Here is a 14,093-nt window from a genome sequence, read left to right on the forward strand (position 1 = left end):
AAAGGGTCATTCCAACTAGAAACTATGGAGCGAAAACTATTACCAAACAATTGGAACACCCACCTCAAATACTTCAACTTCTAAAGACGGAGGTCCCCCAAGTCGTACTATTTTTTCCTCACCCGAGTTTTGTCCCAATTGGGTTTTCTCGGGGAGGTTTTTAATGAGGCGACGAAGGGGGCATCTCGGAGTTTAAGTATTAAAGTTCATTCGACCTCGCTCGAATCAATATACATTACACCTCGCTCAAATCAATATACATTCGACCTCGCTCGAATCAATATACATTCGACCTCGCTCGAATCAATCTGCATTCGATCTCGCTCGGATTAACTTACAATCGACCTCGTTCGAATCGATTTACATTCGACATCGTTCAAATCAACTTACATTCGATCGATCGAAGGTCAAGGACTTTCTCACAAAGAAAAAAGAAAGAAGAACCAAAAATACACAACAAACACTGTTCCATTTCAATCATTCCATTCCAATACATTTACAAAGGGCTTGAAAAACGCCCCCGCAAAAAGAGAACAACAAAACACAAAAAATACGACCAAGTACAAAAACTTCACGCCGCATCATTCCCCCCATCGCCGATGTCACCAGCATACTCATCGTCGTACCAAGGGTCGGAGGCAAGCCCATCCTAGGCATCTCCATCATCGTCCCAGTCGGGCGTACTAGGATCATAACCACAAGCATCACGAGTTGCATATGCCTTGACATGAACATCCTCAAATTCTGCCTCAAAAATATTCCCAGCCGTTCCCAGAGACGTGTATATGTCAAGTTGGGCATCATCATGAACCCACATTTCATACAACTCTCGTGACATATCGGGATCGGCAGAAGTATGAGATGTAGACGGTTGGGCCTATTGTTGCGCCTTCTATGCTCTTAGGGCGACAACTTGCTCATTCAGCTCAGACAGTTCCGCCTCCAAACCCATAATCCGTTCCTCAAACCCCACCTCCTTGAGCATCGAAGTTTCCGCCTCAGTAGCCTACTCAGACCTGCAAACATGGAGGGCGCCCTCTAGGGTTACCGCCTCTGCCACAACGGCCATTCTGACTTTCTCAGCCCAATCCAACTCTTCGACCCTGGTACTCAACTCATCCCTCAAGTTTACGGCCCTCGTTTCGCCTGCTCGAGATCGACCTTTAAAGATGCCACCTGCACCTGAAGGTCAGTATTCTCGGCCATCACTCTCTTACTTACCTCGAGCTCATCCTCCTTTGCCTTCAACTCCTCATCTTTTTGCTTGAGCCCATCGCGGAGCAACTGAAATTGGTCGTCCTGGATAAGTAAGTCGACTAGCGTTCGGTGCTTAGAATGGTACTCTTTGTACTTGGATACCATCTTCTGAAGAGGGCCTTCTTCCGCTCTTCCGGCCAATCACGCTCAATCTCCATGATAAGGGTCTGACATGCAAAAGAAGACAGGTCAACGAAAGTAAGTTACACATATGAAATGAACTAACCTAACATGGGAAAAACAAACTTACTCGCAAGGCCATGCACATATACCCAACGACAGATCTGCATCTCTCAGCGTCTGCAGCGTCCTGTTCTCAGAATCCGCACACAGGGGAGCGAAGGCCGGCATCGCCCATTTCGAGTTGGCCAAGAGGTCATAATCTACGGGGATGACTATGTGCCGATCAGGCCCCTCCATCCTTATATCCACTCGGGTGAACCTCTCCTCAAAAGCTCGCACCTCCTCAGGGTCGACATCGGATCCCGACCCATCATCTCCTACGAGGATATTTTTATCCCTTTCGTCTGCTGATGATGAGTCGACCCTAGCTATTCATGCAGGTTCCCCTCTATTATGGGTCACTTAAGCCTCAGACGGCCTTTCCTCCATGATGATAGTGGGCGTGGGAGCAGCCTCAATGTCCAGTAAGGGCAGCGCCTCTGCATCCAAATCAATGGGCCTTTACGACTCGGTATCAACAGTACTGACTCTTCCAGTCTCCACTCCCCACCTTTTTCTCGGTACTGCCTCCCCTTGTCTTGAGATGACTCATCAATTAGATGCAGGACGCGGTGATCAGAGGTCTCGGCCGATGTGACGGCTGCCTGTGGGGCGGAATCACCCAACGGCGGAGCTAGAGTTTGACTCTCTTATAAAAACTCAGCCAATATAAATTGCATTCTAGCCAAAGCGACTACTTGGCGGAATGCGGGCACCGGAACCTTCGTCTTCTTGGAAGCTCGCCAACCTGGCGCAAAAATAAAATCATGTTTAAAAAAAATGATGACAAGAAAGTGGTAAGCCATAACGAAAGCAAAAGGGTCGTAGAAATCAGACTCACCAGTATGAGGTAAGACGCGAGTCACCCAGTCTTCGATATCAGGAACCAAGGAAGGTGGATGCTTACCAGCAAAAAGTAGAAAGACACGAGCAAGTAAGAAACAAAAAGAGGAGGGATAAACAAAATATATGACGAACGAAAGGCCCTTACGATTGAAGTTCCACTGCTCAGGGAACCCGGCTGGGTCCGCCACTGCGTGCTCGGTCCTAACGAAGAAGTAATTGCACCAGAACCGGTGGTTCGCCTTGTCATCCATCCCAGTCACTAATCCTTTAGTCCCATGGCGGCGGAGATGAATCAATGTGCCCTTGTAAAAACTAGGCGAGAAGAGATCCAGCAGATGACGAATGGAGACTTCGCAACCGGCCAACTCTGTGAACTTCGCCAACATAAAAAAGGCTTTATATAGGTAAGGGGAAAGCTGTGTCGAGTAGACGCCATAAAAGCGACATAACTCCTCAGCAAGTGGGGGAAGAGGAGGAGAGTAACACACCAAAAATGGGTATTGGTAGAAAGCGCAATACCCATGTTGGTGAACTTTTATTGAATCGTTTCCCGCCGGAACAATGTCGATGTGAGCAGGAATACGAAATTTGGACCGGAGGTCAGATATTTGCTTCGACCCCATGACTGATAGTACCTGATCATGAGCAGGGCAGGTTCTTTCTGAAAGTCGTTTCTGGCCGACGGGTTCTGAGGAACTATCTCCTCCACGGTGGGAAAACTTTCGTCTTCCGCAACTGTGGGTTCGCCACTACCGAAAGGCATAGCTACCGATAAAGGGGTAGCATCAGAAACTATATCAGAAGCTGGGGGGATTTTCATCACTGCAAGAAACGTGTATACCGTAGATCCAAAAGAAGGATATCAACGGGAAAGTGTTTGATCAATGGGAAAGCTAGAGCTAAAAGCAGAAGCAAATCATAAGTAAGGGTCAAAGAAGAAGCAGAAGAACAAGCAAAGTGCCAAAGAAGTATGAAGTTCGAAAAGTCTCATTTTTGAACCTCCCTTCCCCTATTTATAAGGTATTATGGCGCCCATATTGATGCAAGAAACTATTGTAAGCACGTGATTTTTGCTTCAAGGACAGTCACTCCAAAAGAAATAGTAACTTACCTCGCTGTACAATTTTCAATTTTCCGTAACGTGTGCTGCTAGTCATGTGTGGGTCTGTCCATTTTGTCCATTTTTACATTATTAAATAAAATACAAAATGTGTATGTCCTGGTAATTAGACCATAATTCATTCAGTAAAAGAAAAATTCACAAAAACATTCTAGGGTGCGATTTAACCTATTTAAATATTTCGATAATTATGTTTGTTTGAATTTCATTTTATTTTTAGTTTTAAGATTAGAAAAAAAAAGGAAAAAAAAGAAAGGGAGAAAAGAATGAAGAAAACGGTTTGGGCCAAGGAAATAAACCAAAAATAGGCCCAAACCAATTCGATCAGGTCCAGTCCAAAACCGGCTGCCCAGGCACCTCCTGAAACGACGTCGTTTCAGGCAAATCAATCTGAGCCGTCCGTCCCAGCCGATCCAACGGTTCAGGACCTCTTTCAGCGACCCATGTTCAAACCCGACCCAAATAACCAGCCTGACCCAACCCGTCACTTAAACCAAACGACCCCGTTTAACTACCAAACGACCCCGTCTCATTTCTCAGTATCAGATCTAAACCGTTGAGATCATCTGATCTAACGGCTCAGATCCAATCTGCCTCCCCGTATATAAGCCTCCTATCGTACCCCGCACCCCCTATACCAACCCCACCCTTCAGTCATCTCCTTCCCCGAACCCTGAAACCCCCAAACCCTAACGCCGCCCTAGTTTCCCTTCCACCAAAAGCCGGCGGCACGAACGCCGGTGACCACCTCCTGAACACCCTAGGACCACCTCACTGTCCTGAACACGAATCCACTAACCACGAGCCTCGAATTACTTTCGTTCGTCTCGAATCTTCATTTGAAGATTTGAGTCGAACCTGGATCTATGCCAAACCATCCCATCTTCATACCAGACACTCCCCTGACCTTCCTCGTGACCAAACCAAACTTGGTTTGGTCCGAATCTACCCACAACTCCTAAAAATCCAGAACTTGAAACACATGCACCTGGGGAACCCGGCCAGTTTTGACAAGGGTTTGAGGTCTAATAGACCTTAATCAAGGTGTTCTCATGTGAGAACACCCTGATTAAAGTTTGTTCGGCCTCAGAAGTTCGAAGTTGAATCCGATTTGGGTCTGTTTGATTTAAACATTTTTGGTAAGTTTTCCTTTCTTTTGTTTTATTTCTAAATAAGTTGTCAGCATATTTCTTTGTGTTTGTTTGTTATTTTGTTATTTTTCATTCGGATTTCTTCCATCTCTGTTAAAGGCCTTTTTATTTGGCCAATTGTCTTCTGTTTGTGTTCTGAATATACCCTGTGATATACGTGTTCATCAATTAGATTAGTCGTCAAACGAGTTTAATTCACATAAGTTCCCAGTGTTTGAACAAATTTGTCTGAGGTCATTCGGGACTCTATACGTGTTGTTTATATGAACGATTGATTGTTATGTGTTACGATTAATATAGTCGAGTCGATATATGTCGTCAATTAGTTTCAATCGTTAATGGTAACAACTTGATTCGTATTGCTTATTTCTGCTGTGATCGTATTTGAGTCCCATTAGAAACTGAATTGTATTGCCTATTGATTTTGTTCAAATCGAATTAAATAACATCCAGGGGAAAGGTTATAATGGCAGATTCAGGCTTTGATTTTAAAACACGATGCCATTTGGTTTAGACTGTGGGCAGCATGTGTATGGTTTGCTTTAAGGAATTAAAATAATCGGACAGCATGTGCTATCAGATTATATTCCTACTGCCCATACTTTGTTTAAACAAACAAGTGATCAGTACACTTTAACAACCAAAAAGAGAGCGGGGCTGTCAGGGATTTCATGGGAGCTTGGTTATTTAAAACAAGTGAGTGGAAAAACAACAGAGGGGGGGGCAATTTTGAGTTGTAAAACAGACTGTAAAGTGTTAAGGTTAGGCTATAAAAAGAGGAGACCTTCCATTAGAAAAGGGATTCATTCTTTTGAGTCTTGAGAGATTTCGGTGAGTAAGAAAACTGAAAAGGAAAAACAGAAATAAATTTCAGAGTATTGTGAATGAGTATTGTCTAGAAGAAACGGTGTAAGAGTCTTGTTGAATCAGGTTGTCTTTGTGGTTTTTCTTTTCTGTCGTTTGCCAAGCTTTCTTGTGGTCACTGGATTTCTGTGGCTGGACATTTCTTAGTCTTCAGAAAAGAAAAACAAGAAACATAAAGTCTCGGAATATTGTAACCAAACACTGTCTGAAAATTACATAAGAGTTTATGTTGGTTTAGCTGTCTTGGCCAATTACTGTTCGTGGCCTGTTTGAGCTGCTTGTGGTTGTTGAATTGCTGGGGTGTTTACATTGAATACTCTGCTGTCTCCGCTGGTTCATACTCTGTTTCTGGGATTGTTGTTTGTTGCTCGACTACTCGGGAGCTTCATCCTTGTTGGTTGATTTTGTTGTTGTGTTGTTGCTGTGTATCTGCTGTTGCTGTGTTTACTGCATACTGCCCAGCTGATCATTCCTTTCTTCTTTGTCTTCTATACCAGGTACACAACCAATGCACTGTCAAATGTAATTGGGAAAGTTGAGCATGAATATAAATGAAAGTCCTGAAGAATGTCTTTATACATAGATGGTTACATTAAATATTCATGTAATATGTAATAGTTTGCATCCTTGTTTAAATACTGAAGGTAGCCTGTGTGCCCAATAGATGGCAATATGTGGTGATTGAATGCTAGTTTGTATATGTAGGTTGATAGATAAAAGGGTCTCAAATGCAGTAGGCTGTATCTTAGGTTTTTATGGTTAGCATGTCCTTAAAACATAGAACTATCCATGTTAGCTAATTTCATGTCCTTTTGATAAATTGTCTCCTTATAATTGACAAACCATTGCTTTAAAATAAACGGCGCAAGGCTGCACTTCTCAACCTCACGAAGGTCGAGCCCGAATCAAGCGAACCCAGCAGCCTTTCATCAGAAAGGCATTGGCCCAGGTCCAGCCAATACTGTGTGGGCTGGGTTTGGGCCCGCGGTGCTCGATTAGCTGCCCATGGGCATGGTCATGTTTTCTTATTCTGCAAAGGCACTCGGGATTCCGTTATAATAACTTGCAAGCATGTAATTGAATAGGGTCATTTTTAACCTCAACTAGTAGAGACAAATGCGACAAGAAACATAGTTGCTATAGGATATCCTGTTAAAATAAAGACGAGATGAACTTCGACAAACAGAAACGCACAAGATACGGGGCCCTCATTAAACGTATATTATCAAAGCATTTGGTTTCCAGGACGGGTTGTTTAGCAAATTTCACAACCCTCCTAAAATAACAATACGCTAGACTCTTTAGGACGCGCCTTAATAAATCTTACCTTCTTAAACCCGGGTGCACATTTATGTGACCCAAATCCAATTCTCAACGGAGTCGAAATGTGTTTCTAATCACGGGTACATTGATTGTGGCGTGGTTCGAGGTGCGTGTCCATGACGCTGCAAATTCATTTTAAAAAAAAATAATAAAATAATAAGAATGAGATGAGCCTCGCCAAATAAAAATACAAATTGCGGGGCCCTCAGTAAATATTTGCTTTAAAAATTATTTGGACTTCGGATGGACCGTTTAGTAAAATTCCACGGTCTTACCCAAAATAAATACGCTAGTCGCTTTAGGCGCGCCTTTAATAATTCAATTTCCTTAAACTCGGGTGCACATTGATGTGACCCAAATCCAAATCTCAACATAGTCAAAGTGTGTCGACGACCACGGGTACATTGATTGTAACGCGGTTCGAGATACATTTTCACAACGTTGCAATTCTTGATAAAAACAGTAAATGATAAAAGCGGTTAAAAGTTAAATTTTGCACGCAAGTTCACACTTGTATAAAATCAGATAATCAAGCCGAATATAACAGTTGAGCGACCGTTCTAGAACCACGGAACTCGGGAGTGCCTAACACCTTCTCCCGGGTTAACAGAATTCCTTATCCGGATTTCTGGTACGCAGACTGTAGTATAGAGTCATTCTTTTCCTCGATTCGGGATTAAAATTGGTGACTTGGGACACCCTAAATCTCCCAAGTGGCGACTCTGAAATTAATAAACCAATCCCATTTCGATTGTCCTTTAATTGGAAAAACTCCCTTGCGCCCTCGCGGGTGCAGGAAAAGGAGGTGTGACAGCTCTGGCGACTCTGCTGGGGATTCTTTAAAACCCAGAACCAATGGTTCAGGGTTAAGAATTCGAGCTTAGAATAATTGTTATTATTTGGCTTTATTTATTATCTGATTATTACATGTTTTTGAGACTAATGTGCTAAATGCTGCTGTTACCGCTTTGATATTATTTGAACTGTATATAAACTGTGCCGAAACCTGTCTCTTCTCACCTCCGGGGATGTGCTCACTGGTTGAGACTCCTTATTCTGTTAGTGTCATACCCTAAATAAAAGAGGTTCGGAAAGTTTCTAAGCCGGCTGGCCTTTTGGTTCCCGGAAAGGAGCTCCTTCCTCAACTCGAGTTGTCCGCTCGGGTACACTGTCTAGAACACCGACCCAGGTTTTGAACATAGAATAACGTGACTTCATGCCGGATCCCTAGTAGGAACGCTTATTTGCATCACGTTGCATATGACTTAGGGGACTCAACACAGGGGTTGGGTCCGTCTAGGACTAGCAACCTGATATGAAAAGACCATTCTGGTGCATCCCATTGTTTTCCGTGCATTTATTTGTCTCATGCCCGCATGCTGACCGGTGTTTGAATATTTGGAATATTGTGAAAAAAAAAGGGAAATAACGGTTAGGAATTGATTGTTTATTGTTGAAAAAAAACAAATACTGTCAAAACTCTGCCAAAATTTTGAAAAGTCGTTGTTCTGTCTTTCAAAAAATAAAATATCAATAGAAATATATAGTTTGTCTTGTCATAAAAAATTAAAAAAAAAAAACCCTATTTCTTAAAATGGTTTTTTTTTATGAAAATAATAGTAAAAAAAAGGGAGTCTTATTTTGTCTTAACTTTTATTATTTGTTGCAAATATATGTATATATATAAAACAAAAAAAAAAATTCAAAAGTTTTTCTTTACTTCAAAATGTATATATATCTTTATTTGTGGCAAAAGTATTTGTCTTGCTAAAGGTCTAGAAAAAGTCCTTTCAGGCTCCCAGTTTTCGAAACAAAAATCCAAAATATTTTCCGTTATTAACTTCTTTAGAAAGTGTTTTATATATGTATATACGAAAATTCAAAATTCACAAAAAATCGCATATATTTTGTTTTTATCAGGATAAGTGTCGTCTGTTAAAATCTTATTAATAAATGTGCAGAATGAGCACGATGCCGAATGAACCCTTTTTAATCATGAGCAAAGTTCCCCTCCAATTGCGGCTCTGGTGGGATGATTTGGGCAAAGAAGGTCATGACGAAATCAAGAAGTATCTGAAAGGCCTCACGAGTTTGTTGGATATCAGGCCACGAGGAGATATCATAAGGGCACTAGTCCCCCACTGGGATCCTGCGCACAATGTCTTCTGTTTCTCAGATTTTGAACTTACCCCAACTTTAGAAGAAATAGCAGGGTATATCGGCAGCACTGACACTCCTTTGAGGCACAAATATCTGATTGCTCCAAGAGCTGTAGCAATACACCGGTTCCTGGATTCCTTAAAGATAGTCAGAACAATCCATAACCCTGACTTGGCAAAAGGTTTTTGCAGCATGAGTTTCATATATCAAAGATATGGTCACATAGGAGGATTCGACAAGCCAGAAAACCAGTTGTGCAGCAAAGGTAATCGCCAAAAGTGGGAAGAACATAGACGGATTGCTTTCATGATAGCTTTCTTAGGACTACTAGTATTCCCAAGAAAAGACGGGAATATTGACATAAAGATAGCAGGGGTCGTCAGTACGTTGCTCACACAGAGTGATAGTACGTTGGCGCCCATGATAGTATCTGACATATTCCGGGCACTCACTTCTTGCAATGCCGGAGGAAGCTTCTTCGAGGGTTGCAATTTGTTGTTGCAAATGTGGATGACCGAACACCTATGTCACCGAGCCCAGTTTCTGAGCCATGGATCCGCTGGAAAGACCTGCATAGAGGAGTTCTATACCAGAGTTAATGAAACCTACCTACCGGAAGGAGTCACAGCATGGACCTCATATTTCCATACCCTCAACGCCAGTCAAATACAGTGGGCGCTAGGATGGTTACCGATCGACGAAGTCATATACATGCCAGCAGCCAGGCCCCATTTTCTCTTAATGGGACTTAAGAGCATTCAACCATACGCGTCGCATCGGGTTTTAAGGCAACTTGGGAGGTATCAGATAGTGCCGAAAGACGAGGATCTGAGCATCCAGGTAATCAAGATCAGTCCCGACGGCCAGTTTCCTGAAGCAAGGGTTCGTCAAATTTGGAGCCAATGTCAATACTTAGAAGCAAATACTTGTGTAATGAATCGGGCAAAAGGGGAAGTTTCGCCCGGGTATCAGGCCTGGTACAAAGGGGAGACATCACCTGGAAGACCGACCAAAAGACCTCACCTGCAAGAATTTGCCAAATCTTCACAAGAACAGTGGGACTGGTTGGCCAAAGAGCAGGAATATCTTGTCAAAGCAGGCAAACTGAAGCAACAAATCCAGGATATGAAGTTTGAGTGCCAATTACAGTCTGCTGCCCACAAGGGAGAAAAGAACCAGTTAATCAAAGAAGGCGAGATCCTCAAAGCTCAGATCCGGAGAATGAAAAAAGAGGCTAATAGCCAGCTAAGAAGCCAGGCAGATAAAAGATTGATAGCAGGGTTAAAGGATCAGATTGCGGAATGCCGGGAAGATTTGGAAAAAGCCAGGGACAGCACAGCGAAATTGCGAACCAAGTGGGCAAAGGGTGCGATAGCTCGGAGGCAGCGCCTGCAACGAGTCATAAGGGATTATGAACTGAGCATCGGGACATTAAGGGAAACGAATGCCTCTCTTCAAGAGAGGATCTTCAAGCAAACACGAGATGCCCAAGCCGACAGAAGGCAATGTTACGAGGCAATGACCAGAATGGAAAGGCAGATGGAGATGTTCCAAGACCAGCTTGCCAGCAATGCACAAACACTAGGATTGAAGAACCGACAGATAAGGCAGTTGTTCGCGGAAAAGGACAACATTCGGGGAAAGATCGACGAGATCGGGCATTACATCTACATGAGATGCCTGGCATGTGAGCGAACACCTCGGAAGACCCTCCTTGTTTCCATCATGGGCTGCGTCCGCCGGATTATGAACGAGTTGAAGAACCTGCAAAGAGACCTTACACCTAGAGCCGCGGAAAGGCCGAATGATGCATCGCGGGCCCTTAAATTGGAAAATTAGTTTTGGTCAAGTCCTGTTTATTTGGCTTTGGTTGTTTTTCCATATGTTGTTTTCTTTTCATTAAACCAAGTTTAAAACCGTGGAGTCTGTACTTCTGCTATTTTTATTTTAAGTACTGTGTAATAGCAAATTTTGATAATAAAATTAAGTGACTCCAGAAGAATTACTGTGTGTCTTTGCTTTGAGGCAGAACTACGCCTCGTCTGATTCACGCGGGGACGTGATACGTAGGCAATCCCCATAAGATTCGACCGCTTTTAATAAATAAAGAAAAAAATGTAAAATAAAATAAAACGCGGGGTTTCGCAAAATACTTTAAAAAGAAACGAATGAACAAACCGGGATGACGCATGTGGTTTGAAGCAAAGCATGTAGAAACGGTTAACTGCCTAGGTGCATTGCATCCTCTATGTGTTATGATCAAATCTGTTAAGCTCTAACACTAACAAAGTTTGTTGTTGTCTGATACCAGACAGTTAGTTGTTAAAGAATTCTGGCAACACATTCATACCAAACCAGATCCAAAGGACCGGTAGCAACAAGCATGACTACTTCTGAGAATAGTAATGAGGAAGAAAGGCCGATGAGCCAGTTGCTAAAAGAGGCAATGGAAAAGATTGAAAGGATGGGACTAGAGATGCATGCAATGCAGCTAGCCCTGGCCAAAACGCAAAAGAGCCCTGAGACACTGGGACACGTGCCGGAGTACCCTCATTCTGGCCCTTCCACAAGCCGCCCAAATCCCCTCTATCATCAAGAAAGAAGCCCTCATGATTCCCAAGCTCCACTACGCCATCAACCTCTCCCAACACCCAATATTACCATTTTTGTGGGACCTGCATCAGCCCCTTTGCAGCGAACGACCAGTGAGCCATTGTTTCAGGCTCATGATACACAATACTATCCCCCTGAGCCTACATTCCATGCACCCGAACCACAGGCTTACAATCCCCATTTGGAAGTACCGGCAGAGGTTGAGAAGCCGGTTAAGGCCCCTGAACAGGATGAAGTGTTGAGAAAGTTCAAAAGCCTGGAGCAATCCTTCAGGAACTTACACGGGCTGGGCAATCAAGTCAGCGTGGCATACAAAGATCTGTGCCCTTTCCCAGATGTCCAACTCCCGGTAGGGTTCAAGATGCCCAAGTTTGACTTATATGAAGGGCACGGTGATCCCATGGCACATTTGCGGGGATTCTGTAGCAAAATGAGAGGGGCAGGAGGCAAGGATGAGCTTTTGATAGCTTATTTCGGCCAAAGTCTGAGCGGATCTGCACTGGAATGGTATACCAGGCAGGATTTCAGCAGGTGGTACACGTGGGATGATCTGGCACAGGCTTTTGCAGGTCATTTCCAGTACAATCTAGAGATAGTCCCTGACCGTCTCACGTTATTGAGAACTGGGAAGAAACCCGGGGAAAGTTTTCGCGAGTTCGGATTCCGCTGGAGAGAACAAGCAGCTAGAGTCGATCCTCCCATGAGAGAGGGAGAGATGGTAGACTACTTTTTGCAGACATTGGATCCAACCTACTTTGGTCACTTGGTGACAACGGTTGGAAAATCTTTCAACGAGGTGGTCAAAATAGGGGTCATGATAGAAGAAGGTTTGAGGTCGGACAAGATCTTAAACTATTCGGCACTTAAGGCCACAACCCAGGCTATTCAAAGCGGCACGGGAGGTGCGCTAAGAAGAAAGAAAGAAGAGGTTGCCACGATCGAGGCAGGCAGTTGGTCCAGGGCTGGCAGGCCGCACTACAACCAACCCAGGCCTCACAGGTCAAACTACCCATACAACCCACCACAAAATTTCTATCCGCCTCGAGAACCACATTGTTCAGTACACCAAGCCCAGGTATACACTCAGCCTCCGGTTCGCCCACAATGGCGCGCACCGGCTCCCCAGAACATATATGCACCACCACAAAACACTTACCCTCCACCAAGGGCATATAGAAATCCTTCAGGGGCAGGTTTCCGGGGAAATCCAGATGCCAGAAATGACAGGTTGCGGAAGCAAAGAACCTTCACCGAACTGGGAGAAACCTACACCGCTGTGTTCCACAAGCTGCGGCAATTAGGTTTGGTTAGTCCTGTCCATACTCGGGAACCGAATCCCCCGCCTCAGAATTTGGATCGTTCAATCAGTTGTGAATACTGTTCAGGGATGCTCGGGCACGATACCGAGAAGTGCTGGAAGTTAAGGCATGCCATACAGGATCTTATTGACACCAATAAGATCGAGGTCCAGACACCGGAGGCTCCTAACATCAACCAAAACCCACTGCCAGCGCACCACGAAACTCACATGATTGAGTTGGTGTGTGAGGAAGGAGAATTGAGAAAACCCTCACAAACAGTGATGATGATCCAAGCTGCCCCAAAAGAAGTCTTAACCAGTGGAGGAACAAATGTACAGTCGCAGGGAGAAGGCGTCAAGCCGGTAGTAATATGGGGGAAGAGCCCGTCCGTCATAGCAAGCAAACCCGAGCCAAGCAAGTTGGTAATACCAGGGATCCTGCCCACACCGGCAGTCATGTTGAAAGGGGTATGTAGAGAACGGGTGACCATAAAGCCGGTGGTCCAACTGCCAATGCTTGACAGCAGGGCTGTGCCCTAGAAATATGAAAAAGCAGTGGTGACATACCAAGGAAAACAGGTGGAAGAAGTCAGTTGTGAAGCGCAAGGGCTGACTCGATCAGGTCGATGCTTTGCTCCGGTGGAGTTAAGAAAAACCAACCCAGTGGCAACCAAGAAGCCAGTGTCAGAAGAAGAGGCTGAAGACTTCCTGAGGAAGATGAGAATGCAAGACTATTCTGTGGTTGAGCAGCTGAGAAAAACACCTGCCCAGATCTCACTATTGTCATTACTCCTCCATTCTGAGGAACATCGCCGGGCCCTGTTAAAGATATTGAACGAGGCCCATGTACCCAGTGAGATTTCTGTAAACCACCTGGAAACCATCGCCAGCAAGATTTTCGAGGTGAACAGGGTAACATTCTCAGATGATGACCTGCCGGGGGAAGGTACGGAGCATAACAAAGCTCTATACCTAGCTGTCAAATGTGAAGACTCGGTGGTAACTCGAGTATTGGTGGATAACGGCTCAAGCGCCAATATTTGTCCGTTATCCACCCTGGACCAGTTAAAGATTGACCGTGGAAGAATCCGGGAGAATAGCATCTGTGTCCGGGGGTTTGACGGAAACGGAACCGCCACTGTGGGGGATGTTGTACTTGAATTAACCATTGGTCCGGTCCTATTTACCATGGAATTCCAGGTGTTGGACGCCACGGTATCTTACAACTTGCTGTTAG

Source organism: Nicotiana tabacum, chromosome 1 (assembly GCF_000715075.1).
Source record: "Nicotiana tabacum cultivar K326 chromosome 1, ASM71507v2, whole genome shotgun sequence".
Lineage (NCBI taxonomy): Eukaryota > Viridiplantae > Streptophyta > Magnoliopsida > Solanales > Solanaceae > Nicotiana > Nicotiana tabacum.